This window comes from Canis lupus, chromosome 4 (assembly GCF_048164855.1).
Source record: "Canis lupus baileyi chromosome 4, mCanLup2.hap1, whole genome shotgun sequence".
In the NCBI taxonomy this organism is placed as follows: domain Eukaryota; kingdom Metazoa; phylum Chordata; class Mammalia; order Carnivora; family Canidae; genus Canis; species Canis lupus.
In genome coordinates this window covers 28747499-28772813 of record NC_132841.1, presented here as the reverse complement: position 1 = coordinate 28772813, position 25315 = coordinate 28747499, and the positions used below count along the sequence as shown (strand labels likewise).

The 25315-nt window shown below is 56.6% G+C and overlaps 2 long non-coding RNA genes across 5 annotated transcripts in view; both read right to left on the bottom strand.

Annotated features, from left to right (window-relative positions):
* Positions 1 to 1141: 1141 nt before the first annotated feature.
* LOC140631526 (uncharacterized) lies at positions 1142 to 5913 on the bottom strand. The gene is made up of 3 exons (XR_012029067.1): positions 5642 to 5913; positions 2384 to 2980; positions 1142 to 1611 (listed from the first exon to the last, which is right to left on the bottom strand). It is a non-coding gene; the product is annotated as an uncharacterized lncRNA (long non-coding RNA).
* A 1482-nt stretch (positions 5914 to 7395) lies between these two features.
* The window catches only part of LOC140632079 (uncharacterized), a 126502-nt gene continuing 108582 nt past the window's right edge, over positions 7396 to 25315 (bottom strand). For 2 of the 4 annotated variants that reach the window (XR_012029595.1, XR_012029598.1), the window contains 3 exons: positions 11822 to 16535; positions 8603 to 10215; positions 7396 to 7667 (listed from right to left, as the gene is read on the bottom strand). This is a non-coding gene — a long non-coding RNA (uncharacterized lncRNA). The remainder of the gene's footprint in view (positions 7668 to 8602; positions 10216 to 11821; positions 16536 to 25315) is intronic. The other 2 variants (XR_012029596.1, XR_012029599.1) reach the window with 2 other exon arrangements.

The window sequence follows — 25315 nt, the reverse complement described above, 5'->3', positions numbered from 1 at the left end:
AAGGTCAGCTCTGAAATCTCCCACTCCGACGAGGAGACCCCAAACTCCCTTAAGCTTTCACAAGAAAACCAAGAACGGGTAATATGCAAAGACGGAGAAGGCAAAATGGCATTGACGTCTTTACATCATTGGGTACCAAGTGATCATAGCGAAAATTCTTCCCATTTCTTTTTTTTTAAAAGGATTTTTATTTATTTATTTGAGAGAGAGAGAGCATGAGCAGGGGGAGGAGCAGAAGGACAGGGAGAAGCAGTCTCCCCACTGAGCATGGAGCCTGATGCAGGGGCTCCATCCCAGGACCCTGAGATCATGACCTGAGCTGGAGACAGATGCTAAACCAACTGAGCCAACCAGGCGCCTCAAAATTCTTCCCATTTCTGAAAGAAAACATCCAACCCTGGATTCCACATCCGACTGAATCATCAGGAGTGATTTTCAGAAAGGCAAGTTTTTGCTTCTCATGGATCCTTCCTTAAAAGCTCTCGGGGTGTAATCTGCCAAAACAAAGTTGCAAACCAACGCAGAGGGAGACCATAGATGGAGGCGATTGAGGAGAGATGGGAAGGGCGTCCTGAGGATGGTGACAAACGAAGGCCTGGGATGAGATGGGGGCCAGGCATCGAATGCTGTCACCTCTGAGGGCCATTGGGATGGGAGACTCGGGTAGGATTGTTCAGGATGACAAAATCGATAGCGTGCCCCAGGCATGTGAAACCTCTGTGAGAAGGCGTAGGAGGGCAGCTGCCATCGGAGCTGAATGAGCGGTGGGCATGCAGGTAGGCACGCAGGTAGGCACGCAGATAGGCAGGCAGGCAGCAGGCAGGCAGGTAGGCAGGCAAGCAGAAGACCAGGGTGGTTACTAGTTCGGAGGAAGACGAGTTACACGGGAAAGGACAAGCAAAGCACACCAGCCTTCTTTGTCAACACACATACACGACTTGGACAAAATCTTAAAATGGGACAGTCCCTTTCTTAACCTGTAACACCACAGAGTCCTCCTGCCCTCCTTCCTGCTTCCTCAAAGCGCCCAGAGTGGGACAAGCCAAACCCAAACATCTCCCTCTGTCTTTCCTCAAGTCAGCAGTGCCTGGGCATCCCTATTAGGAACAGGACTCGTTGGGCCCCAGTGGGGTGGTGGGGGAGGCGGGAGGGAGCGAGAAAATAAATTTGAAAAGAGACCTGTAAGACTAAAAGAGAAAAACCTGGTAATTAGTGCTTCAGACAGATAATAAATTCTGAATCTCACAAATAAGGCTTTACGAGTTGAGTGTGTATAATTGATACCCCAGCCTGGAGAGCCTATCAGATCGCTTTAATCCCACTTTTTGTCTTGTGCATTTTAAATTATTCAGTTCCTTTGAAAACCAGAAATACTGCCTTTGTAGAATCAGACAGCTCACTCCACAGGGTGCCAATTTAGGATCTCCACAGTGGGTTTGGCCAGAGATGCTTGCCTTGAAGTCTGGAGACGTGTATCCATTCAAACCACAGCATTCAGCGCTGGAGCTCGCCCACTCCGTTCCATCTGCATTCCGCCGCCCGAGGCCTTCTCCCACCTGGCGACTCCCCTGGGAGACAGCCAACCTCGGGGCACCAGGCCGAGTGAGAATGCTGTGGGACCAGGCAGGTGAAAGGCCCAGAACACCTTGGGCTGCTCAGAGACCCTCCCCCCACCCCACTCCCCCGCCCTGCCAAGGATCATGTCCAGCTCCAGCTACCCCGTTCAAGCAGAGTGGGTCACTTCTCAGTTCTAGATGCGTTTCACTGCTGGGTGGGTACAGGGCTGGGTACAGGACTTGACATTCTCCACTCATGATGCCATTTGAGCCTCACACACAGCCCTGGGAGGTAGGTGATACCACCAGGCCCATTTCACAGATGAAGAAACTGAGTCTCCAGGGAGCAAAGTGCCTTGCCTAAGACTAAGCAGTAGAGCTGAGATCTGAATGCAAGTCGGCCTGACTCCAACGACCACTTTTATTATGCTACTTTTATGGACTTCCTCCGGGCCAGGGCAGGACCCTATAGATTCTAAAGAGAACCAAGATGAGGTCCCCACCCTCAAAAAAGCACCCGTGGGGGAGTCAGACACAAACAGCACTGACAGGCTATCGTGAGCTCCTTGATGGAGAGCTGGTGTGCACAGGTGCAGAATGAAATGATGCGGGAATGGGGTGGGGGTGGGGGGCAGTGATGTGGAAGGGACTGTCCTACCCCCTCCTACTGGGACCAGTTTCGGAAAGAGTAGACTCAAGGACATAGGAGGTTGTCTTCAAATCCCTGAAGGGCATGGTCATTCTGAGCAACCCCTAAAACTCAACCCGACCCAGTGAATGAAAATCATAGGAAGGTCCGTCGCTCTGTGGGAGGCAAGAAGGCCCACCTCGCAAGAGTGCGACAAGAGTCCCTGGCGTGGAGAAGTACTTGAGCTGAAGCCAGACGTCCTTTGTCAGAGACATGGCACAGAGGATTCCTGAGCAGGGGGAGGGAGACAAGAGCATCTCATCGTCTGTTGTGATCTCTCTTCCCTTCTCAGAACATCTATTACAACTTCCAGTCATGTGAAAAATTGGGATGATAACAGCCCCTGCCTCACCAAGGGGCTGGGGGGACGAGACGGGAAACTAGGGCTCAGACAGATGAAGCAGTCTGCCCAAGGTCACACTGCGTGCCGGCAGAAAGCAGGTCACTTTCACTGCATGGTCTTCCTTTTAAGCCAGCTGGGCCACCCCTTCTTCTGTGGTGAGCCCATTATGGTTGGTGACTCTTTTTGTGCTCAAGATGTGAGAAAACGGAATGGAGTCAGAACTTGCTACCTGGCAACCGACCCATTATCACCGTCCAAAGATGCTGTCCCAGGCCTGAGCCCCCATGAGCCCCGTGGGAAGAGGGCTGGGCTGGAATTCAGAAGACAGGCTTCAAGTCCCACATTTTCATCTCACCAGCTCCATGATCTTGTATATGGGTCTCAGTTTTATGTCTGCAAAATGGGGATAATAATTCTTGCTGTAAGAAACGGCCAGGGTCAGCGTACACTTCCAATGAACAACGCGTGTGAAAACCCTCTGTGACCTAGCGCCCTCGAGGAATGTGAGGAGCAGAGGGGAGAAGCTGGTGTGCATTGAAATCCTGCTATGTTCCATGTCAGAAGTAGACCCCAGGAGGAAGGTTTGGGTGCAGGTGATGTCTTACAAATTTGCTTTTGGGAGGGACACCTGGGAGGCTCAGTGGTTGACCATCTGCCTTTGGCTCAGGTCATGATCCCAGGGTCCAGGGATCAAGGCCCCCATCAGGTTCCCTGCATGGAGCCTGCTTCTCCCTCTGCCTGTATCTCTACCTCTCTCTCTCTCTCTCTCTCTCTCTGTGTCTCTCATGAATAAATAAATAAAATCTTAAAAAAAAAATAACTTGTTCTTATTAATAAGAGAACCTGTTAAGGGAGTGGGGGAAGCAAGATGAAAAGGTAGCCACGCAATGATACAGACACAGGGGGAGCCCCGGCCTGGCCTGACCCTGCACAGAGCTCTGGGGTAGAGTCATACCCAACAAGGTTGCCCCACCCCAAAGCAAAGAAGTTGGACTTCTACACTCCTTGCCTCGCTGGACACTGGTTACAGATGACTCAGGGCATGCTTCCTGCTCTCAGCCCCTCTGGGTGAAGTGACTGGGATAACCTAAAGGTGGGCCTGCGAAGAAGCTTGCAACTGCGAGCTACAGGAAAGCAGCATGCAGAAGCTGGGCCAGGGCAGGGCTGGGTGACAAGAAAAACCCATTAAAGGAGACCCAAAGGGATCTGTGTGGAGAACAGTGTCCACTCTGCACATCCTCAGCGTCCACATTGAAGCGTTCTCATTGAATTCAGACGCAACTCAGTGAAGAGGATATTATGAGCCCTGCTTTGCAGATGACGAAGCTAAGACTCGGAAATGTGACTTACTCAAGGCCCCATGGTTAATCAGCGATCAGTTCTATCTGCTCCAAAGTCATCTTTTCACTGAACGGGTTTTACTACACCTCTCTTTGCTCCAATCTCCAGATCCCTTCACGGCATTGGTGGGCCCTGCTCTGGGGCACCCTGGGGGGCCCTCAAGGGTTCCATTCAGTCTGCTTACCCCATCAACATCACGCAGGGCCAAGAAACTCATTGTCGTGGGGGAAACGGAGACACTGGTGTTGGTAGAGATGACAAGGACGGTGATGGTAATCATGATAATAGCAATGGTGTCAATGGAGAGAGTGCTGATGATAAAAATCAGTGGTGGGGGTCAAAGTATGGGGATGGAGGAAGCAATGAGAGTAGTGGTGGTGACAGCAATGGAGGTGGTAGGCTCTAGTAGCAGCAGAGGTGATGATGGTGGAGGGTGATGTCCAATATGGCTGTGGTAGTAGGAGTAGAGGTGGTGGCAGTGGCGGAAGTAGCCATGGAGTTGATGACAATGACAGTGGTAATGGCCATCACCAGGAACAAACTGGCATGGAGGAGATGATGGTGATGGTCATGATGGGATTGGTGATGATGACAGTCATGGTGGTGATGGAGATGATTGGGGTGGTAGTGACAGAGTGGTGGGGTTAGTGACAATTGTGTGGTGGGGGGGTAGAAGGTAGGAGTGGAGGTGAAGATGGTGATGGTGATAATGGTAATGGTTGTGGCCATACTCATATCAATATGGCAGGAGCAGTAGAAGTGATAATGATGGAGTTGATGACAGTGGGGGTGACAGGAGGAAAGATAGTAGAGAAGGTGGAAATGATACACGGATGAGGGCAGTGGAAATGATGGTGGCAGAGGAGGAGGAGAGGGTGATAGTGATGGTGGTGGCTACTGAAGGGCCAACGTGGTGAAACTGGAGGAGGTGATGGTGATGGAGGTGATGAAAGTGGTAGTGACAGCCACGACCATGTGAATACTGGTGGTGGTCTAATGATGGTGGAATTACTGTCGGCGCAGTGGTCACATTGTTATATGATTATTGGGGCGACGGTAGTAGTCGACCCCTGCCTCCCTAGATGCCTCAGAAAATGCGACCCATGGGTCCCCAGCTGGCCATCCAGGGAAGGCAGAGAAGCCCTCTGAGGGGTCGGGGCTAGCACGGGAACCCAGCCTGCCACGATGAGGCCAAGACCGCCTTGCACCACACCTCAAAAGGGAGCCGGAGTCTGCAGAGGGGCAAGGACGGCAGCGCGAGCGAGACAGCAGAGCAAGTCAGTCACATCATATTTCAGTAACAGCGTGTAGCTGCTTGTTAGCAGAGATCTGCTTTCCAACGGCAAATAATAAAATTATGCTTTTTGTGCAGCTAATGAAATGCAAATTGAAGCTGGATGCACATTAATGCAAAGAGTTGAATATCCATTTAATCAGCTCCTCCCTGCAGGGGCCAATGATAAAAATGACAGAGGAATTGCATTGCTAATTCCGGGCCTGTCACATCTTATACACCCTTACCTTGTAAACCCACTACTCCTGTGGCTGGCACCTGCCTGAAGGGAGGTTTATGTGTCAGGGTTCTGGGAGCCTGGGAATCCCTTTTGTGGGGGAGGGATTAGGTGGTTGGGCCCAGATGGCAGTGGGGAGACCTGGAGGGAGTAAAATGAATTAGATATAGGATCTTTCCCACAGAAAATAAAGTGCCACTACCTTCTCCGCTGTCCCCTACTAGGCCGCCTTCTCTTCGACGTGGTGGGTGGGATGCTAGTCAGACGATTTCTTCCTGAGATACAAATCAGGAGACCAGCAGCGTGACACTAAAGCTGGCACGTATCAGCGGCTTACTCTGCGCCAGGTGCCCTGCAAGGTCATTGGTGAGCACGTGCTCGTCTGACTAGCAGAGGTGGGTACAATTCCTCCGGTGCTCAGATGAGGACTCGGAGACTGGGGAGGTGAAGTGCACAGCGAGCGGGGGATCTGAGGGCACACAGTGGGACTCCCACGGCCACTCCCAGCTGTGAGACTATACTGTGGTCCCCGAAGGAAATGACACCTGGGGAACCCTGGTGTCCTGGGCAGCCCACCTGGAGCTTGGTATCTGGTAAAAGAAGGGGCTGGAAGGAGGGAGAGGCAGTTGGGAGCAGGGCTGGAGGATGTGAGGCTACCACTAGGGAGCAAAGGACAGGAAGGATGCGCCGAAACTCTCAGAGGGGCTGGAGGTCGTCTCTGGGCCACACCCCACGAGTCCAGCCCAGCCCAGCAAGTTTGGGGCAGAGGCAGCCACCCTGTCTGAGGGAGCAGAGGGGGAAGTGGGCCAGGGGAGAGACGATCAAGGGGAGTCTGTGAGTCGGTGACTCCGGAGCCGAGGAGGAAGATGGGTCGGGGGGACAGGGGGGACAGGGGAGCGGCAAGGGCACTACAACGACACCAGAGGTGACAGGCTGGAAGGGAGCGGGGTCCATGTGCACACGTCCTGCCTGGGTCTCCACACCAGGGGCACACGGGGGCAGCGAGAGGACGTGGGGGCCTCCCCAACATTGAGAGCAGCTTTGGTGGCCTCCGGGGGTTGGCGGGGACGTGTAAGCCTGTCCAAACGGCAGCGGGGACACGAGCTGGGCGGGGGCCGGCGTGCTGCCTTGGCACAGCCTCCGCCGTGACAACCCGACTCGGCATCCGGATCGGACCTGACAGGTTCCTGCTAGACGCCCCGCTGCTACGCGGGCAGGATTTACCTCTCACCCGGCCTCCGACGGGACACAAGTGAGGAGGTGCAGGCGACCTGGAGCGGGCACCTGGCCGCCAGCCCTGCCCCCTCCGCAGCTGGAGGGCAGCGCCGAGCCTCAGAGCAGCCCTCGCGCCCCGCGCTCTTACCCAGCCGCTTCCGCCCTGAGCACCTGCTATGTGCGAGGCACGGTCCGCCCGGGGCCTCTCCTGCATCCTGGCAACACCCCCCTCCCCCAGAAAGGAGGTCTTCTTGTCCCCAGCTTGCAGATGTGGGGACAGAAGCCACCACGCCAGCCGAGATCGTGCTCCGCTGGGCCCCAGGGTCCCGGCTCAGCCATGCTGTGCTCAGCGGGGGCCGCCCAATCCCACCCTCAAGGACCTCAGGAGCACCTCCGGGACGACTGTCCTTCGAAAGACACGAAGTTTCTTGCAGATGCACCAACACCACGTGAAACCCCAAGCGCAGAGCAGTGCGCTCAGCAGGCTACAGCTGGCGTGCAACGGAGGGAAAGAGACCCAGGTCTGGGCTGCCCTGAAGGTCCCCGTATCCGCAGAGGCCCTCAGGTCACCGAGTCCAGCTCAGCGGGAGGAGGGGACGGGGCGGGGGACAGGGGGAGGCGCTGGGGATGAGTTTCACCCTCGGATCCTCTCTCACTTTTACTTCTGGATGCACACATACACTAATGCGGCAAAACTCTAAGAGTTTTCAACTAAAAACTGAAGCATCCGCTCACCTGCATTCGCCCCGGGGGTTCCCGCAGCACGTCCGTGAGGGGGCATTTCTCGGTGAAGGAGCCGGAAGCGCAGAGGGGCTGGTTCGGGGCTGTGGCTCACGCCCTGGTCACAGGGGAACCGGGCCCAGCCGCCCGCCCGTCATCCCCTCATCCCACAGGCATTGGCTTCTGGTCCAGGGCCCCATGGGGCCAGGCACACAGTGGGTCTCAGCAAATAAGGTGTCATCCCCGGCTCCGGGACACAGACGGGAAGGCCGAGGTAAAATAAACTGGCTTCCCTTTAAAAAAAAAAAAAGGAAAAGGAAAAATAACTACAGCTTAGCACCTGCTGAGCTTGGCCAGAGAGCCCCTTGGTAGGGAGAGAGGCAGGGCTGGGGCCTGTAGGTACCGTGACCTTGAGCTCTGCCTTCCTGGACGACAGAATCTAGCCTCCAGTCCCCCTGCCGCCCCAAGGGACCTCTTCCCCCTGGGGCCCTGGGCCCTTGGCCTCCCTTAACACAACCAAGACCAGCATTATCTTTCTACAAAGCTCCACTTAAGGAATCAAGGGGATGAAGAGCAGGACAAGGAGGTTCTGCTGCTGGGGCTCGTGTCCAGGTCCCCCCTCGACACACCTGAGCTGTCTGTCTGGCAGCACCCTGGCCACATCTCACCTCCTCGCTCCTCTGGGGCTCCACCAGCCCTACATGGCACCCCCAGGACCTGCCCCCGATCCCGTTCCCAGGTCAGGCTCCTGAGCCTCATCACCAGGAGAGAGTCAGCAGTGAGGACCCTGCACCCCTAGACCCTGCCTGGCGTGCCTTCACCTCGCTGCCCGCCCTCAATGCCGGGCAAAGACAAGTGCCAACTAACACAAGGTACACGTGGGTAGTATGCACAGCCTTCCACAACATGCTGCACTTGGGTTTGCAGTTTACGTGCCCAAGAGCAATGGGACAGACGTAGACGCTGAGCTGTGGAACAAGGATGTGAGGAAGGGAGATGGCTTTCACAGAGATTTTTTGAGCTGGGTCCTCTCTACCAACATTCTAGATCCTGGCCTGGGATGCAGGGCCGTGGAGGAGAATGAGACAGGGCTCCCCAGGGTAGAAGAGACAGGCGTGAAAAAAGAAGGGCAAGAGAGTGTCGTAAGTAAGAGAGGAAGGATGGGGAGTTGACCACTGGGGACATCAAGGAGGCTTCCAGAAAGAAGGATGTACAGGGGTACACTCACCAGGCAGGCCAGTGGGGAGGATACAAGCTCCCTTCACCACAGTTGTCCAGACCAGGTCTATACCACCCAGGCACCTGGTTGATTCTACAGCAACTCGGTCCGAGAGAACTTCCTGCCATGATGGAAATGTTCTGTCCCTGTGCTGTCCCCGTATAATTGCTGCTAGCTGTGTGGAGCTATTGAGCGCTTGAAATGCAATGAGGACAACTAAGGAACCGAATATTTCCATGTTTTAAATTTTAACTTGTTGAAATTTAAATAGCCACCCACGACAGGTGGCCCACCACATTGGACTCTGACGCTTCTAGGAGAACCAAGGTGAGGAAAGGCTGCCAGCACGAGTTGCCACCTGTGGCTGCGTCCTACAAGGAAGAGATCCCTGAGGATTGAGGCAATCCAGGAAAAGGCCGGTCAAGGAGAGAATCTTAGTGATGGCGAACTTCTGACGTCAAACCATGGTTGGGGTCAAGCTCACCTCACTCAGGCCAAAAAAACCAAAACCAAAACAAAACAAAACAAAAAAAAAACATGGGCCATATGGTTTCCCCGAAGCCAAGGACAGCGGCTCTCCTGAAATCATCACTCAGCTGAGTTTGGGGTGGCCTGAATTGTCTTTGTTTGGGGCTGTTTGTTTTGAGTGGTGTCATTATTTTATTTTTAAATTACCTATAATGCACCCTTTAAAAATTCCCTAATTACAGATAGGATAAATACATAATTGCAGACTTTTAAAAAGCACATATTATTTACTCAATACTCCATAATTACGGTCTTTTCCATGAAATGTATTATTTCCTGGATGGTCCGTAATCGCTCCTTTGAAGCCAGCTGGGGAAGGCCGAATTGTCCCTCAGAGTCAGTTCACAGGTCACTGGTCCCGGCCCATCAGGCAGTTGATGAGGCACCGCGGCTGGCTGTCGGAGCCCCGCAGGCCTGCGCCCACAGGAAGCACCGGGCCGGGTTCCTGCACAGGAATCGGCCACACAGATCCGGCCACCGCGGGTGCTGACCTCACCAGGGACGGTGGGATTAGGGGGCAGAGGTGGAGGAAGCGCTGCTCTTTCTCACTTGATTCAGGAGGGAAGGGCTGAGAGGTGGGCGCTCGGGGCCGCAGGTCGGCGGCCTGGCGATGTGCACCCCAGGGCCATCGTCCACCCACTCCGCACCTGTAGATGAGGCTCTCAGGTTAGGTTTTATGCAAAGCAGCCCCTGAGCCCGAGATTTCGGCGAGGTGATCCCAGAAAGTCCAGGCGAGGGAGCAAGAAAGTAAAGGCAGTGAAGAGGGAAGCTGCAGGCTCATGCCTTCATGAGCAGGTTACCATCGTCATCCACACCTCCAGACCCTGCAGGACACGCCTCAGAACTGTCCCCAAGGAACCTAGGAATCTACCGGCCAGCTCTCATCCCCCGCTTCTTGGGGGTTGTCGCGTAAACTTCGAGACCCTCCCAGGGTGCCCTGCACACAGGCAGCTCGAAGCAGGCCATCGGCATGTGCGGCCACTGCCCACCAAGGCAGCAGGTGACCTCCCAGAAAGACCAGAGGGTCGCAGGCAGGCACCAAGAGTCTCTGCTAAGGCCCATTAGTCACTTTCTCTCTGCCTCCGCTTTCTCACCTGCAAATGAAGATAAAAGTCATACCTGCCTCATAGATTATGGGGAAGAAGAAGTGAGATTGGGTAAATGGAAGCTGCCGTTATCGTGAGTGACAATGGATAAGGCTTCAGCTCAGCCTCCATGGCAGCCCTCCCCAATTCAGAGAGGCTTTCAGGACCAGCCAGAAAATTATCGCAGGGCCTGCAAAGCCCAACCTGACATGACAGCAAATCCTTGGCCACGTGGCTGTGCCCGTTACCCCAAGTCAGACACTGTTGGCTGATTTATCATTGCATCCCTCTTCTTTCTCACTATAGACCCGCAAGTAGGTAAAAATATGAGGGGCTTCAGGAAGATGAATCCGAGTTAGGCTCAGCCAGGCACAGCCATTCCACCCTCCTCCTCCCCAGGGGTTGCATTAGACATTTGACCTATTTCTAGCCAGTGAGATGCAAAGGAAGACAACTGGGAAAGCTTTCTTCTCTGAGAAAAAAGAAAATATTCCCTCCTCCGGCTTTGGACAGTATTGTATGAGGAGTGATGCTTGGTGCAGCTGCAGCCATCTTATACCATGAGGGTCCACGCCTGAATATGTAGTCGACACAGTGACAGTGACAGAAGAGACAATGAAAAAAAAATCCAGTATCTTGCTCACATCCCTGGGTCCCTAAATTGATAAGCCCCTGAACCATCCGAGCTCCGGTATAAATAACAGTCAGTGCTAATGTGGTACTCACCACGTGTCAGGCACTGCTCTAAGCACTTTGCATTTGCTCACCCACTGAATCCTCATAAGAGCCCAGTGAGAAAGGCATTATTATTGGTCGTTCCATTTACAGATGTGAAAACCGAGGCCTGGAAAGGTTAAGCAACCAGCTCAGGGCCCTACAGTTAGCAATGATTCCACCTCAGGCAGCCTGGGTTTGGGCTCTGAACTCTTTCTGATTACACTGGACTCTACTACCACTTTACTATTTTTATAACATAAAAAAAAATAAATCTCCTCTATCCTTGAAGCCATTTTGACTTGTTTCCTCTGCTAAACGCAGCTGATAGTATCCTAGTTGATATACCTCAGTGATGAGATAAGCCAGGAAGGGAGGGAGGGAGGGGAGGAGGAAGGAAGGAGGGAGGGAGAGAGGGAGGGATGGAGGAAGGGAGGGAGGGAGGGAAGGAGAGAAGGGGGAGGGACAGAGGGAGGGAGGGAATGAAGGAAGGAAGGAGAGAAGGGAAGGATGGAGGGAGGGAGGGAAGGAGGGAAGGGGGAGGGAAGAAGGGAGGGGGGAAGGAGGGAAGAAAGGAAAAGGGAAGGAAAGAAAGACGGAAGGGGGGTGAAGGGAAAAAGGGAATTTAATTTTAAATTAAGGGGCATGGCTAAGTCTCAGACGTGTGCCAGGAGGGCAGTGGCTGGAAACGACGTCTCATGTACATACTCCCCTGGAGGAGCCTCCCCTCGCAATGGCGACATGATGAAGGACTACTGTCACCGTCAGGCCGGCTTTACTGGAAGCCCACATCTGTGCTCAGCACGAATGTAGGCTCTTGACATGACTCTGCAAGGCAGGTGCCACCCCCCCACCCCCAGCTCACAAATCAGGAGCCCCAGTACTACTCCCTGGTGTGTACCGAGTTCCTCTCCTGTGCCAGCCCCCACGCCAAGAGCTCTCCGGGCCTTTTCTCATGAAATCTCCGCAATAATCCAATCAAGTGAGCATCATTTTACAAAAGAGGCAACCAAGGCTCAGAGAAGCGAAGTATCAGGTCCATGGTCCCAAGATGATAGGGAGAGCTATGAATCCAACTCAATCTGTAGAAGAAAGAAGGCGCACCCACAGAGCCAGCCCCTGGCAACCAAGATGTGGGGAGCCGTGGCCAGCAGGAGCCCGAGTGGCCCTGAATCCACATGATAGCTCTTAACTCTGAGGAGAAATGAAGAAGCTGTCCCCTGGACCTGCCAGCAGCGGGGAGGGGTGAGCTCCCCGTGACCAGGAGTGTTCAAACAGAGGCAAGTGAGGACCTGTGCCGTGGGTAATGGAGTGTTCCCATCCATCTCCACACGTCGGGGACTTCAGTATTCTAGAATTCTATAGCCGCATGTCCAAACTCTCCAAAGCCAACGGAGACCTCAGAACCTGTGTGTTTCCTGCTGACTGTAAGGGGAAACCACAGAAGGAGCACTGGCCCAGGAGTCCAGGAATCATTTAACATTTACCGTTTCAATACCAGCCTGCAGAATTTCTAGAAAGCCCCCCTCAACCGTGCCTGGGCCTTCGGGCTTGTGAGGGCTGTTCGGGGACAGGCAGAGCCACCTACAGCTTAGCTGTATCCCCCGGGGTGGGGGGGGAGCGGTGCGGATTTGAGGCAAGGCTCTATTCCAGCCGCAGTTTTCTGCTCTGTAAAATGGGTCTATAAGAAGGACCTCCCTAAGGTCCCTTCCAGTTTCGGAGTGGAGGAAGTGGGGGGCGGGGGTCTAAGCAGGGTTGCCACGTGGGTCCCAGCCCTCAGGAAGGAAGGAGTTCCTCCCTGGCTTCTGAGAATGCATCCCAGGAAATGGGGAATCACGGGGTCCCCACTCTCCCACACACATGCAGGGTCTGGTCCGTCCTTCGTGCTCTTCGTGCTCACAAACGGTTTCCCGGACTCACCCAGGAAAGTGACACCTCGAGGGGGGCTGGCTTACCCTTGGCCTCTGCACTCTCTCCCGCCAGAGGGCATCACAGACACAGAAAGACCCAGGGCGGGGGGGCGGGGGGGGGTCCCCGGTGCTGCCTCTCACTGGCTGTGTCACTCTGGACAGGCGTGTCTCACCTCCGGGCGGTCACCTTTGGAACGAGGATACACGACCGCATTATCCCACCACCGCAAGGGTGAAAGGAAATAAGGCGTGCGAGCGCCTGGCACAGTGCAAAGTACACAGCTGGCGCTCAGTAATGAACGGCCGCTTCCTTCCCACGGGCCGGGCCACAGCTCCGTTCCTGCCCCACGAGGAGAAGGGCAGCTGGCAGGGGGGGTCGATGCTGGCTGGATGGAGGTGACACCGCCCCCCCACAGAGGCAGGACTCCTGCAGTGTGGGAGCCCCCGGGGCTGCGGGCAGCTTCTCGGGCGGAGGAAGGACAAAGGAGGGGCCAGGGCAGGGCTGCAGCAGCAGGTGGGAAAGGCAGTGCTGTGACAGTGACACTGAGCACGGCCCCCTCTTCTGAGCCGGTGCCCAAGAACTTACCCCTGGCCCAGAGGAGCGTGTGCCGCCTCCCAGTGAGGGCCCCACAGGCTCCCCGTCCATCTGCCCCACCTCACGCACCTCTCCACGTCTCAGCTCCCTGGCGGGGCACCCCCCACACCTGCAAAGACTCCTTCTGATCGGAGCTCCTAGTCGGGTGGCTCAACCGTGTGCCCCACGGATGCTGTGGGGTGGACGTGGAGATGGGCAGGCCATACCCACCCCAGCTGCAGTCCCCGGCCGTGGAGAAGCTTCCCTCCCAGGGAGCTGAAGCCACGGCCCCCTGCTCCACTCGGAGGGGGGGCGCTCTGGACGCCCATGCTCAGGCCCCCCCCCAGGATAGCCCGCCTGGAGCACAGCCCAGAAACTGCTTACAACCAGCAGCGAATCGGGGGCTCCCATGGGTACGCACACTCCCCAGTAGGGCTGGGCCGGTAGCACCGTGCAGGATCACCCCTCTTTGCAAAACTGGGGAGTCAGGAACACAATGCTGAATGCCTTTCAGAAGTCACTCGGGATGCCGAGGGAGGGGGCCCCACCTCCCTATCTGCCATCCTGAGGGAGGGGGCCCCACCTCCCTATCTGCACACGTGGGGATGGGGCAAGGATGGCTAAGGCTCCTCCCAGAGCTAACCGTCTGAGGGTCTGATGACCCCCGTGCATGGGCGGCCCAGCCCCAAGTCCTGTTTCCAGATTAGTCCCCCAATCTGGACCCACGGTGAGGCGGGCTCCTGACAAGGACAAGAAGGTAGACGCAGGTAAAGGAGGCCTGGGTCCAGCGAGCGTCAACATTCAGTATCAGAGCGGGTTCGACAAGCTCCCACACGGAGAGGTAGTGACCAGGGCAGAGCCGGAGCTAAAACGGGGGAGCAGAGCCTCCGAGCCCACCCTCACCCCCTCGGGGACACCCCTGTAGCACGCCCCCTAGAATCTGCAGCCCTGAGCCCTTCCCCCAGGTGGGGACATCTGGGAGGGGCTTGACAGACCGGTCAGCACCCACCGCAGTACCTCCAGCCCACTCTGCAGGCCACCTGCACACACTTGCCAGTCATGCCAAGGCCTCCCGGCTTCTCCACTCCCGGGTGGTCGGGCCTGTGCGCCGGGCGGGGCAGGGAGCCAGGGGGCTGACGGGGCCCCGGGACCGACCTTTGCCAGAGCCCAGAAATGGCGGACACACGCCTCAGCTCCCTTGTCCCCAGTGGGGTGACTCCTGTGTGCTTTCCACACCCTGTCCTAGGGGCCTGGAGTTGGGGGGGGCGGGGAGCGGTGACCTGGCTCAATGGGTTAGAAGCAGCTGCCGGGGATTTTGAATCTGGGCCGGGACACATGCACCAAAGGCACAGAGTCTCCATTCTGTGGCCGCAGCTGCACAAACATCCTGCTTCCCAGCGCGCCGTGGCCAACGTGCCCACAGAGCTGCCCAGCGCCCCGGGGCTGGCAGGCCAGGGCAGGCCAGGGGCTGTGATCCTGGGCCCCCTGCCTACTGCCTGAACCCCGTTCTTGGCACTTCCTACAATTCAGCGAATACCTGCTACCCTTTCCACAAATTGTCCTTCCCGCCTATAGCAGCCCGAGTCTATTCCTGTGGCCTAGAACAAAACGCCTAGCTGGTAGATGCACAAGGCCCCCGGGCCTCTTCTCCAGCCCGACAAGCCTGGACCCTGAATCCTGGGAAGGTGAGGATAACGATGAATGGGACGGCCGGCCGAGAGAGGCGGGGAGAAGGGAGGGGTGCTGGGGTCCCTCCCACCGCGACCCAGGGCTCCTCTCCGAAAAGAAAGCCACGGTCCTGTCTTCAGGGAGCACTCAGTCCAGGGAGGGACACAGGCATGATGCCAATAAGCCCAATGCAGGGTGACAGGAGTTGAGGCAGAGGGAGCAAGCACAAGGCATGGGAGACAGTGCGTCTGGGCTCAGGAAGGGCTCCCCAGAGGGACGGTGTCTAAGTGCAGCTCCGTGAAAAAGCAGAGGAAAGAGAAGGAAAAAGAGCAAACCGGGCGCTTCACGGCCACAAGCAGGCTGGCCCGGGGCCAGTCCCTGGATGAATCATGACTCAGTGCCTGGCTCCAGCTGTAAATCTGGGAGACAGACAGGCGGCTCTCTGGAGGGACCGCCGCTCCCTGGGGAGGGCTCCAAGTTTGTCACCAGCTAATAGGGAGTAAAAACACATCCGTTTGTGTGTGCGGAGACGTCTCAGTCTGCCTCCACAGGCACGAACACACACGCTCACACACACGGACCCCAAGCAAGGGCGCAGAGCAAAAATAGCAGGTTGCCGCAGCTGGGTGCTTGCAAGAATCCGTGATTAGGACGGGACTCGTCGCTGTCCAAGCGGAGGCCTCTGGGAGAAGACAGGCCCAGCCCAGGCTCGGAGCTGCCTTCCTGAGGGCGGTTTTCCCTTGTTGCTGCCTTCGAAGAGAGAGGGACATGATGGTGTCGGGGAGCAGGAGGGGCAGGCTTGAGAAGCAGGCTGTTGGGCTTCCAGCCTCAGCTTTTCCAGACTGTTTAGGTGACCTTGGGAGAAACTGCTGTCCGACCTAGGCCTCAGTTTCCCCATCTGTACATGGAGGAGGTTACTCTAGATCAACGGTGGTTAGTCCAGCTCAGTGGACTGGTGATGGCTTCTTGGGACACTCTAATGAGAAGGAACCAGGCACAGGCAGGGGCAGCGGTGGCACGTGCGCTACTTACCGTCCCTTGCCTCTTGAGTCCTGATGCTCTGCGAGTCTGCAAGCTGACTTCTGGGGCTTAACGTGGGCTCCAACTTGTGGGCTGGGATGAGCTCATCCCCGTCATAAGAGCTCGCTGTGCATCTCTTCCGAGCTCCGCGGTCAGTGACGTCACGGTGCACAGAGCCGAAAGGCAGCCACAGCGTAAGTGTTTATGCCATGGAAACCAGCAAATGCCACAGAGCAGGGTTTTACTGGTTCACAGGCCAGGGCATGGGAAGAAGGGAATCCAGGCAGCCCCCCATCCTGGGATCCACTGGGAGCCGTTGGCCCCTGGCAAGTGGCCGGTGCCCACTGATGCTAGAATCCGATCCATTCTGTCAGAGACTCGTCATCTCTGAACCGCACCTTGTTCCGGATCCTCACACCTTCTGCCTCAGTCCGTTCAGGCTCCTGTAACAGAATATCACAGACCGGGTGGCTTATAAAAAGAGAAAAAAACAGGTATTTATATCTTACAGTTCTGGAAGCTGGAAGTTCAAGATCTCAAGGCACCAGCGAATTCAATGTCCAGTGAAGGCGGCTTGCGGGCTCATGGACGGCCACCTTCTCTCTGTATCCTCACGTGGTGCAAGGGGCGAGGGAGCCCTCCGGGGTCTCATGACCAGATCACCTCCCAAAGGCCCCTCCTCCTCATGCCTTCACACTGGGGAGGAGGGTGCAACATAAGAATTTTGGGGAAATACAAACATTTAGTCTGTAGCATTGCTTTTGCTGCATGCAGCCCCATTCGGGGCCCCACCCAATCTGCCTTGGCACCAGTCATGCCGTCCTCCTCCAGGAAGCCTTCTCAGACTGCTTGAGTTTGCAGTGATGACCCTGCCCCCCTCCCCCCCCCCCCCAACCACCACCCTCAGCTCTCATTTCACTTTCTGTGTTTGTTGGTTCTGGGATGCAAACTGTCTTCCTGGAAAAGGTTCAGAGGCTACGTCTCCTCCTTCTTCATCCCCACAGTCAGGGTTCCACATAGGCCTAGTCATGGAACAGACGTCTAGGGAGATACCAGCTGAGTCATCCACTGCCTGGGACAGAGCCCCAAAACGCCTGTAACCATCACCCCAATCAGAATCCTATATCCCAGGTGGGGAAACTGAGACTCCAAACAGCACGGAGCAGCCTATCTGCAGCCGAGCTCTAGAACCCAGGCCTCCAGATGGCCTGCACACTGCCTTAGGAGTCCAGTTCATGGATGCAGAGACTGAGGCCCACAGAGGTCTAGAACCAAGCTCCCAGCGTGACCCTGTAGGGGAGTCAGCACAGACACCCAGGTCCCCAGCATCCCAAGGGGGGGCCGTGCTCTCTACACCAACCCCCCCTGCCTCTCCCTTCACTTCGCTCCCAGCATCACCCTCGGCTTACCTAACTAGGCCTTTCCGTGTCCACGGCAGGGCTCTGGAGCCTGCCTGCCACCTCTCTCTCCACCCCCAACATCAGACCTCGAGGGTCACGTCAGCAACCCATGGGGCCTGAGGCCCCAGAATCCACGGGGGCTGCTTTCTCGGGCGAGGAGCAAGGCCCAGCCTGGGCCTGCCTGGGCTGCATTTGGGGCCGCCTCCTCCCCATGCTCTGTCCTCAGGCTGCTGCTTAACATGCACACGGGAACCTCAACGCTGAGCGTATAGATTTCTCTTTGTCTTTGGTGGTAATTATTAGCTGTCTCGGCGGGTGAATGCAGGCAGAAACAAAGGCAGCAAGGGTTGTAAAACCTTTTATCTCGATCAGGCCGCATTATTTGATAAGGTGCTAAGCTAATAGCAACGCATGTCAAATTGTGTTTAGACAGATCGAGGGGCTGGGAATGGAGGGTATATTTGTCTCCGGAAACCTGCACCTGCAAAGGATAAGAAGTAAAGCACGCTGATATTCACAGCCCCGTGCAAAACGCAGACCGCGCAGCTTCTGGGGCTCCTGGCACAGAGACTCCTGGGAAAGGGGGCCAAACAGGAGGCTGGGAAGGTAGGGAGTGGACCCACGTTTTGCTGATTTCCACTCAACACCATCTCAGGGTCTTTGCCCCGAGCCCCACAGGTCCCCACAGGGCTCAGCAGCACATCTAGGTTCCCTGGCTCCCAAGCCAGAGCTCTCACCATGAGCATGTATTAAACCCCGAGTATGTAAATCTGTCCTGTGTATGACGTCGACTCCTATAGACAGAATTCCTATCCACAGAGACGGCATAGACCCTACAGAATTAGTCCTGAATCATGGGCAGCCTTGAGAAGAGGCTCACAAGGGCCGGGAAAATCAAGGCAGGCTTCCTGGAAAAGGTAAGAGTTCATACAGGCCTCGCAGGATGAGGAGGGTTTGGAATGCAAGCCTGGGGAGAAGCACCCCTAACCACCAAGCTCCAGACCCCTCTCTGTGAACTCCCAGGGGCAGATCCAGTAGTCTTCCAGATCCTGCCAGGCATTTCCTTTGGTTTGTCCTTCCCAGACCCTCCAAGAGAGCCTCACTCTGCCTCAGGATCACCAGAGCACACCCACGGCCGACCATTCTGTGCCCGGAAGGGCCAGCGGGAAGGTGGTGGCAGAAAAAGAAAAGGGGAGGATGCACATGTCGCGAATATTTATGAAAGCCTTAAAAAAAAAAAAGTGCAGACCCTTTGAAACGGTGGATTTGTGCCTAGGAATAGTCCCTAAGGAAATAATCGGGAATGTGTACGGGTCTTGAGCACTCGGGATGCCCACCACAGGACTGTTTGTGCCAGCAAAGGATTGCAAGCAACCTTCAATGTCCAACAATGCAGGATCGGTTGAAAGAAATACTCAGGACCTTCTCGTGAAGCCACTGAGAAGTAATCATGGATCGGAGCCTTGGCTGCGGTTCTCCCTGGAGCAGGCTCAGGACTCAGATGCAGGTATATGCAAAGGCGCGGAAGGTGAAGCAGGCGAGTGGGGAGGCCACGCGGGAAGGCAGGCAGTATTAGCTGAGTTTTCAAACCAGCTACCGAGGGAGGTGATGGGAGGCTGATTCCTCTGGGTAAACTCCAGGGTGGGTGTAACACCTGCCCTCGGGGGAGGCAGCCGGGGTACCTAAGTACCAGCTTGCTTCAGTCCTCGATCGAGGGCTGTGGGAGGCCGGAGACGCCAGTGTTGACCCCCAGGCACCTCCAGTCTGCCACCAGCCTCCTGCAGCGAGAGCCCCCGAGAAACAAAACGCAGGTGCCAACAGGTGGGATGGGCAGCAGCAGTGGGCTAAAGGGGCAGGGTCACGGGCGTGCAGGCAGGGGCAGCCCTGTCACTTCTGTGTTTCATCTGAACTAGAAAAAGCCCGGCTCATGGAAGACAAGCTTATTTCTTCGCTTCGGGATGCCCGTTGATGTACTGATGTGCACTGGGTGAGTCCCCAAGCCCTTGACTGTGCACCTGCCCTGGTTTTGTCCTCCCGAGGCACACCCGTTAGTGGCTCTGGAGACATCGGTGCCTTCCAGAACAGAGCCGGGGAAATGCCGTCACAGTGGTGTCCTTAGGAACATGGGGAAATGGAGAGGCAGATTCCCAGGGTCATGGGTGCAAAATGCCCCCATGTTCTTAATGTGTGCGAAAAGAAACTGACCAGCTTTCCTCTGGGAAAAGTGTCCTCACCCCATCACCCCAGGAGAGGCCTGTCCGAGGTCACTGAAGGCAGCACTGCGATACTGCTGCACAAAAAAAAAAAAAAAAGCAAATCCAGAAGCAATCTAAAAGCCCATCACATGGGGAATGACTAAATAAAAGCTGATAGATCCACGCTCAGGAATACCGCCCGGCAGTAAGAACGAACGACGTACAGCTATCAGTACCAACGTGGAGAAAACCCCAAGACTAATAGTTAGGTGACAAAATCCAAGGACAGAACAATACATACTGTGTGATACCGTTTCTGCTGAAGAAAAACACATCCGAACACACTAACAATACACCCATGGATCCCCACGTGCACAGATATAAATGCGTGTGTGCCCTCGGATCAAGAGGGGTGCACGTCACAGCCGCAGCTGGGGCCCTGCTGGCGGGAGAGGCCCACAGGACCGTAGCGCAGTCTGTCTCCTGCCGACGAGAATGCCTTCCCCTGTGCCTGGTGTGCAATTAAATAAATGAAAATGTGTTAAAAGAAGGAAAAGGGAGAGCCTAGCCATATAGCCACCAAAACACCAAAATATTTACAGGGTTTATCTCTGAGGGCTGGGATTAGGGGTGTTTTTAATTTTCTTCTGTTTGCTTATCTGCATTTTTTAAATTTTCTACAAAGAGCATGCACGTTTTTGTAATAAGAGAAAGAAAACCTGAAGTAATGTTTAATTAAGTGCCCGCTGCACCACCCCCTTCCCCCTCCCCATAGGAAGCTGTCCCCCCTCCGCCTCCCAGGAGGGTCTGCGCCTGCCGTTTCTTTCCTCGCATCCCCCCCCTCCGAGCCACTCGAGGTTCCCACTCCAGGCATCCTAGACATTGCATCCTGGGTGGGACCATCCGAGGACCGAGGTGCTGGCTTTCCTGATCATCTCTGTGATTCTCTGACTGTGCAACCTCGAGCCACGCACGCACACCCTCTCTGGGCCTGTGTCGTCCTCTGCCGACGGGAATTCTAGAATCCAAACCACCTTCACCTGCGGCTGGGAGGCCCGGGAGATGATAGTCGGGCGTGTCTTGTGTCGAACGCCCTGCTTGTGTGCAGCTCACAGAAGGAGGAGTCTGAGCAGAAGTCACCCCCACCAGCTGAGTCCCAGGACCGCAGGCCCTGGCGGGGATGCTCTGGGTCAGCTCCGGGGCCCCACTGGAATTCAAAGTCAGGTTGCACGTGGAAACGTGAAAGGGGCAAATGAGGCACGTGAGCGGCGCCGGGCTGGAGGAGCTGTGTCGCCCTCAAAGCAGGGCTCTGAGTGTCAGATTTTCCACTCTATTTCTCCGTAGCATGTTCTGCACATCCCGGTGCTAAAAATAACTGTGGCGTGTGAGTTGGGGTGGGGGAGGCCTGGGTGGCTCCCACGGCCATTGGAGCTGGCTGGGCCCAGCAGCCTCCCTTCACCTGGGCAGGACACGCCCCGGCTCCGGGGAGCTCTCCTCACCCACCCTCAGTCCGTGGCCCATGATTTCATCTCCTGCCTAGGGCCCCGGGCAGCCCAGAAATCAGGGATGGAAAATTCCCAAAGAGATCGTCTCTCTTCCACCGCCTGGGAGGAACACAGTCACCCCTAGAAGTCCTTCGGGACGGCAGAGAAGACCCTTAGATCTAAGGCAGTTCCCTGAAATCGCATCTGTCAAACGGCCCACAGGCTTCACTTCGTGGAAAAATATTTCCCGAGCCCGGCTGGGACCTCTGCTGCTCCTACAGAGGCCAGCTCCTACTGTTTCCCCCCGCCCCCTGCCCCCCAGAGGGAGTTAAGAAAGAAGTACTGGTTCCAGGTCCGAATCAAAGTGAACACAGGGGCAGAGGCACGGAGCAGTGGTGTCGTCTACTCTCCTCCCCCCCCCCCCACCTAGGGGTCACTCCAGCCACCCCGCTGGTCGCAAGATACAAAAGGGCCTTCCCCCCACTCAACCATCCCTGGTGCCCTGTCCAGCCGTGAGGACCCACGGGGCATGCATGCACCCACGCCCAGCCCAGGGGAGGATCAGGGGACCTTGAGGACACTTGGGCCCTTGAAGAGCATCTGTTTAGTTCAGGGCTCCAGACAGGTGCACAAAGAGGCAGCTAACACTGCATCTAACCCACTGGCAGAGGGGAGGCATGGCCATCAGAGCATGCCCAGGGCGGGGGGGGGGGGGTCTCCCCAGAGGACTAAGTGCAGAAGCAGGGAGGCCTGAGGCCACCAGTCCTGTGGACCCCCGAGAATGCTAAGGAGAAGGACTCTCTGGGATTCAAAGGAGATAAACCTGAAAATGGGATTGAGATCCCACAATGAAGCCCTAGCTTTGAACGACAAGAGCAGAGATTGGGACTTCACTCCTGAGGCTACGTTTCTTGAAGAGTATTCCAAATGGCAGGGGGGCGGGGGGGGGGAGGCATGTTGAAAAGTGATTTTGTGAAAGAGAAGGTATGATGTGTGGGATGTGTAGACCCAGCAGGGGGTGGGCAGCCCCAGGGGAGAAACCATGGCAGCCACACGGCCCTCTGGGAGCTCGACGGGCCAGGTGACCTCCCCTGAGCCTCAGTTTCCTCTCCTGCAGAATGGGGTGGCAGCCTTTGCAGGGCAGCTGGGAGGTGTCTGGAGCTCCCGCAGGAGCAGGAGCAGGAGTCAGAGCGGTACCACTGGAACAGAAATCCCAAGGATGAAGCCAGCGGAGAGCAAAAGGAGGCCAGGAGTCCCAACCATAGAACTGAGATGCAGAGATGCGACGACCGCGTCCCTCCAACCTCTCATCCTTGCATCATTTCCGCCTCCCCAGCCCCTCAGCCCCTTCTCCTGATGACACAGAGCCTCCAGGGGAACCGAGTGCGGACCTGAGAGGGAGCATGCAGGTGCTCCAGGCCCGGCTCTGGCACCTCCAAACTGCGTGGCCCTGGATGAGTCTCTTCATGCCTCTGAGCCTGTGTCCTCATCGGTGAGGGGACGAGAAGGATGACGACAATACACATCTGAGATCTTCCCGCGTGCATGCATGCCAGGCCACATTCTTCATGCTTAACGACTCCTTGGGGGGAAGCTCTGCGACGACCATCCCATTTCACACATGCAAACTGACACAGAGAAGTCAAGGAAGCTGCCCAAGGCCGCACAGCCAGCGGAGAAGCCAGGAGAGGCCTGCCGAAGAAGAGCTCGCGAGGATCGAAAATGGTAGAAAAGAACTGCTCTCGACCTTGCTGGTCGTCTTCCCATGTGATTAGGATGCTGCGGCAGGTGTACTTTCGAAGATGCCGCTCCACCATCCCCACCCCAGGCTCCTTGACGTGACCTGCTCTCCTCCATGAGGGTGGCGCTGGGGCTCCTCACCCAGCAGCAGGGACTCTTGGCCAGCGTGTGAGGGCACTAACCCAGGCTGACCCCTGGCTGGGGCCCAAGGCGGAGCAGAGGGGAGCCGGGTGCCTCAGCTGCTCGTGGCCCTGATGCCCGTGCCTCGAGAGAGGCGGGAGCCGGGCATCTATTCTGACCCTGCAGGTGTGTGATAATCATGCCCCAGCGCAGGGGCTGCAGCGATGTGTTCCTGTGGCTTCAGGCCTGTGGGCCGACTGGGCTCTGCTGGGCGGGCTGCGCTTGGGGGCTCACGCCGCGAGCTGGGCTGGGAGTCACCCGACGGACGGCCACCGGCCTCCCGTGCCCGGCCCCTCAGGGTCCTCTGTCTGGGCAGCGTCTCCTCCCCTGGGGCCCTCCCGGCACGGTGGGCTCAGGCTGGTTGCACTTGTCACCTGGCAGCTGGCTCCCAGGACACAGAAAGTGGGGCGACTGGACTAGTTAGGGGCCGGGCCACTCCTGGAGCTGGAAGTGCTGGTTTGCCACGTTCCGTTGGACGGAGCAGTCAGGGGCCCACCCATGGGCAGGAAGGGCGCCACCCTCTGAGGTCCCTCCCAGCCTCCGCTCGTCCTGCCGCTCCACTTCCACCACGGGGCTCACTGCGGCCCGGGCTGTGCAGCAGAGCCACACCGTGTGCCGCTCAGACGTCCGACGCCCCCAGGATGCGCCTGGCCTGGCCCTGAGCCCCCAGGGCCCCAGGAAGAGAGCCGCTGCAAGCCCCTGGCTCCAGGAGACCCAGGAGCCGCGCCCTAGCAGCCCTCCCGCCGGCGCCTCGGGGCTCTGTGCCTCCTGGGCCCACCGTGCCCTGGGCCACGACGGGCCCTAGGCATGGATGATCCTGTGTCATCTTCCCGGGCACCCAGAGAGGAAGACAGTGCCATCGGCTCACTTTTCAGGTGAAGAATCTGAGGCTCAGGGATGGTGAGTGATGAGGGCAAAATCACACGGCCGTAAAGTCACACAGAATATAAACCTGGAGGCCCTGATTCCCAGGCACTCCCTCTTGTCCACTGTACCAAGCTGCTGCCCGCTAGCACGCATGAACACACAACTACGTTACGCTGTGCTCCCCCAACAACCTACCTCTACATGTTCAACAAACATGCAGTTAGTTACACACGTGCAGAGGCACAGACCGGCGGGTCGGGACTGACAGGTGCACAGGTGTAGGCACACCTGACACTGGTACACACTGGTCCATAGCTGAAACCCCACGTTCACCCGGTGGCACGCACACTCCCCCAGGCGCACGTTACATCGTTCTTACACATAGACACAGGCATCCCACACACACACACACACACACACACACACACCTATACTGCTGGCCTCACAGACTCATGTGCAGAGATCTGCATTCATACATCCTCATAACACACACACACACACACACACACACTGCACCTTGTTTAATGATGCCCGGGAAATGAGAGTCATTATTTTTATTTTAAAAAAAAAAAAAAAAAAAGGAAGAAAGAAGCCTCTCAAATGCCAATAGATTCCAGTGTGTTTTTTCAGTATTAAAAGGTTTCACAAGCAAAAGTCGCCCAACAGTGCCACCTGCTGAAGGCCACCTGCTGAAGGCCGGCTACTCCCGGCCCTGTCCCCTTGTGCCCTTCCTGCCCTCAGAGGAGACCCTTCCTCAGTTTCCCCCAAGGTGCTCAGGGCCGCAGGGAGCTGCGTGGGGGGAGCCGGGGAGAGGAGGGTGGGGAGTGAATGCAGATGGGGAAAGAGGAGGTGCTGAGACAGAGAGGAACCTGGAGAACGCGAGACGGAAGCCGACTCCCAGCCCCAGACAAGGAGAGGAAGATGGAGGGAGAGCAGCCCCGCAGGGAGCCAGACAAGGCAGGCAGGAGCCCAGGGAGGAGGACCTGGGGCGCAGACAATTCAAGACACTGAGCACAGAAAGAACCAGACCTGGAGGACGAGTTGGGCATGCCACACCAGGAAAACAGATAGGGAGGGGGTCGGGGAGAGACGGAGAGACAGGGACAGGGACACCTGAGGAAGGAGACAGAGGGGTGGGCCACCAGGACATGCAGAGCAAGCTGTGAGCCATCCCCTGGGGCCCCTCGGGGCCTCGCCACAAGCCCTGGCCATCCCCCCTCTAGAGGACAGCAGAGACCTGAGGCTGCGCTCTTGCTCTGGAGGCTGGGACGCCCATGCCTCCCCCAGCCCTCCAAAATGCTTGTCCAGCAGCCCCTGGGTCAGGATGGGATGACCCTCAACAGGGAGGGCTTCTCAC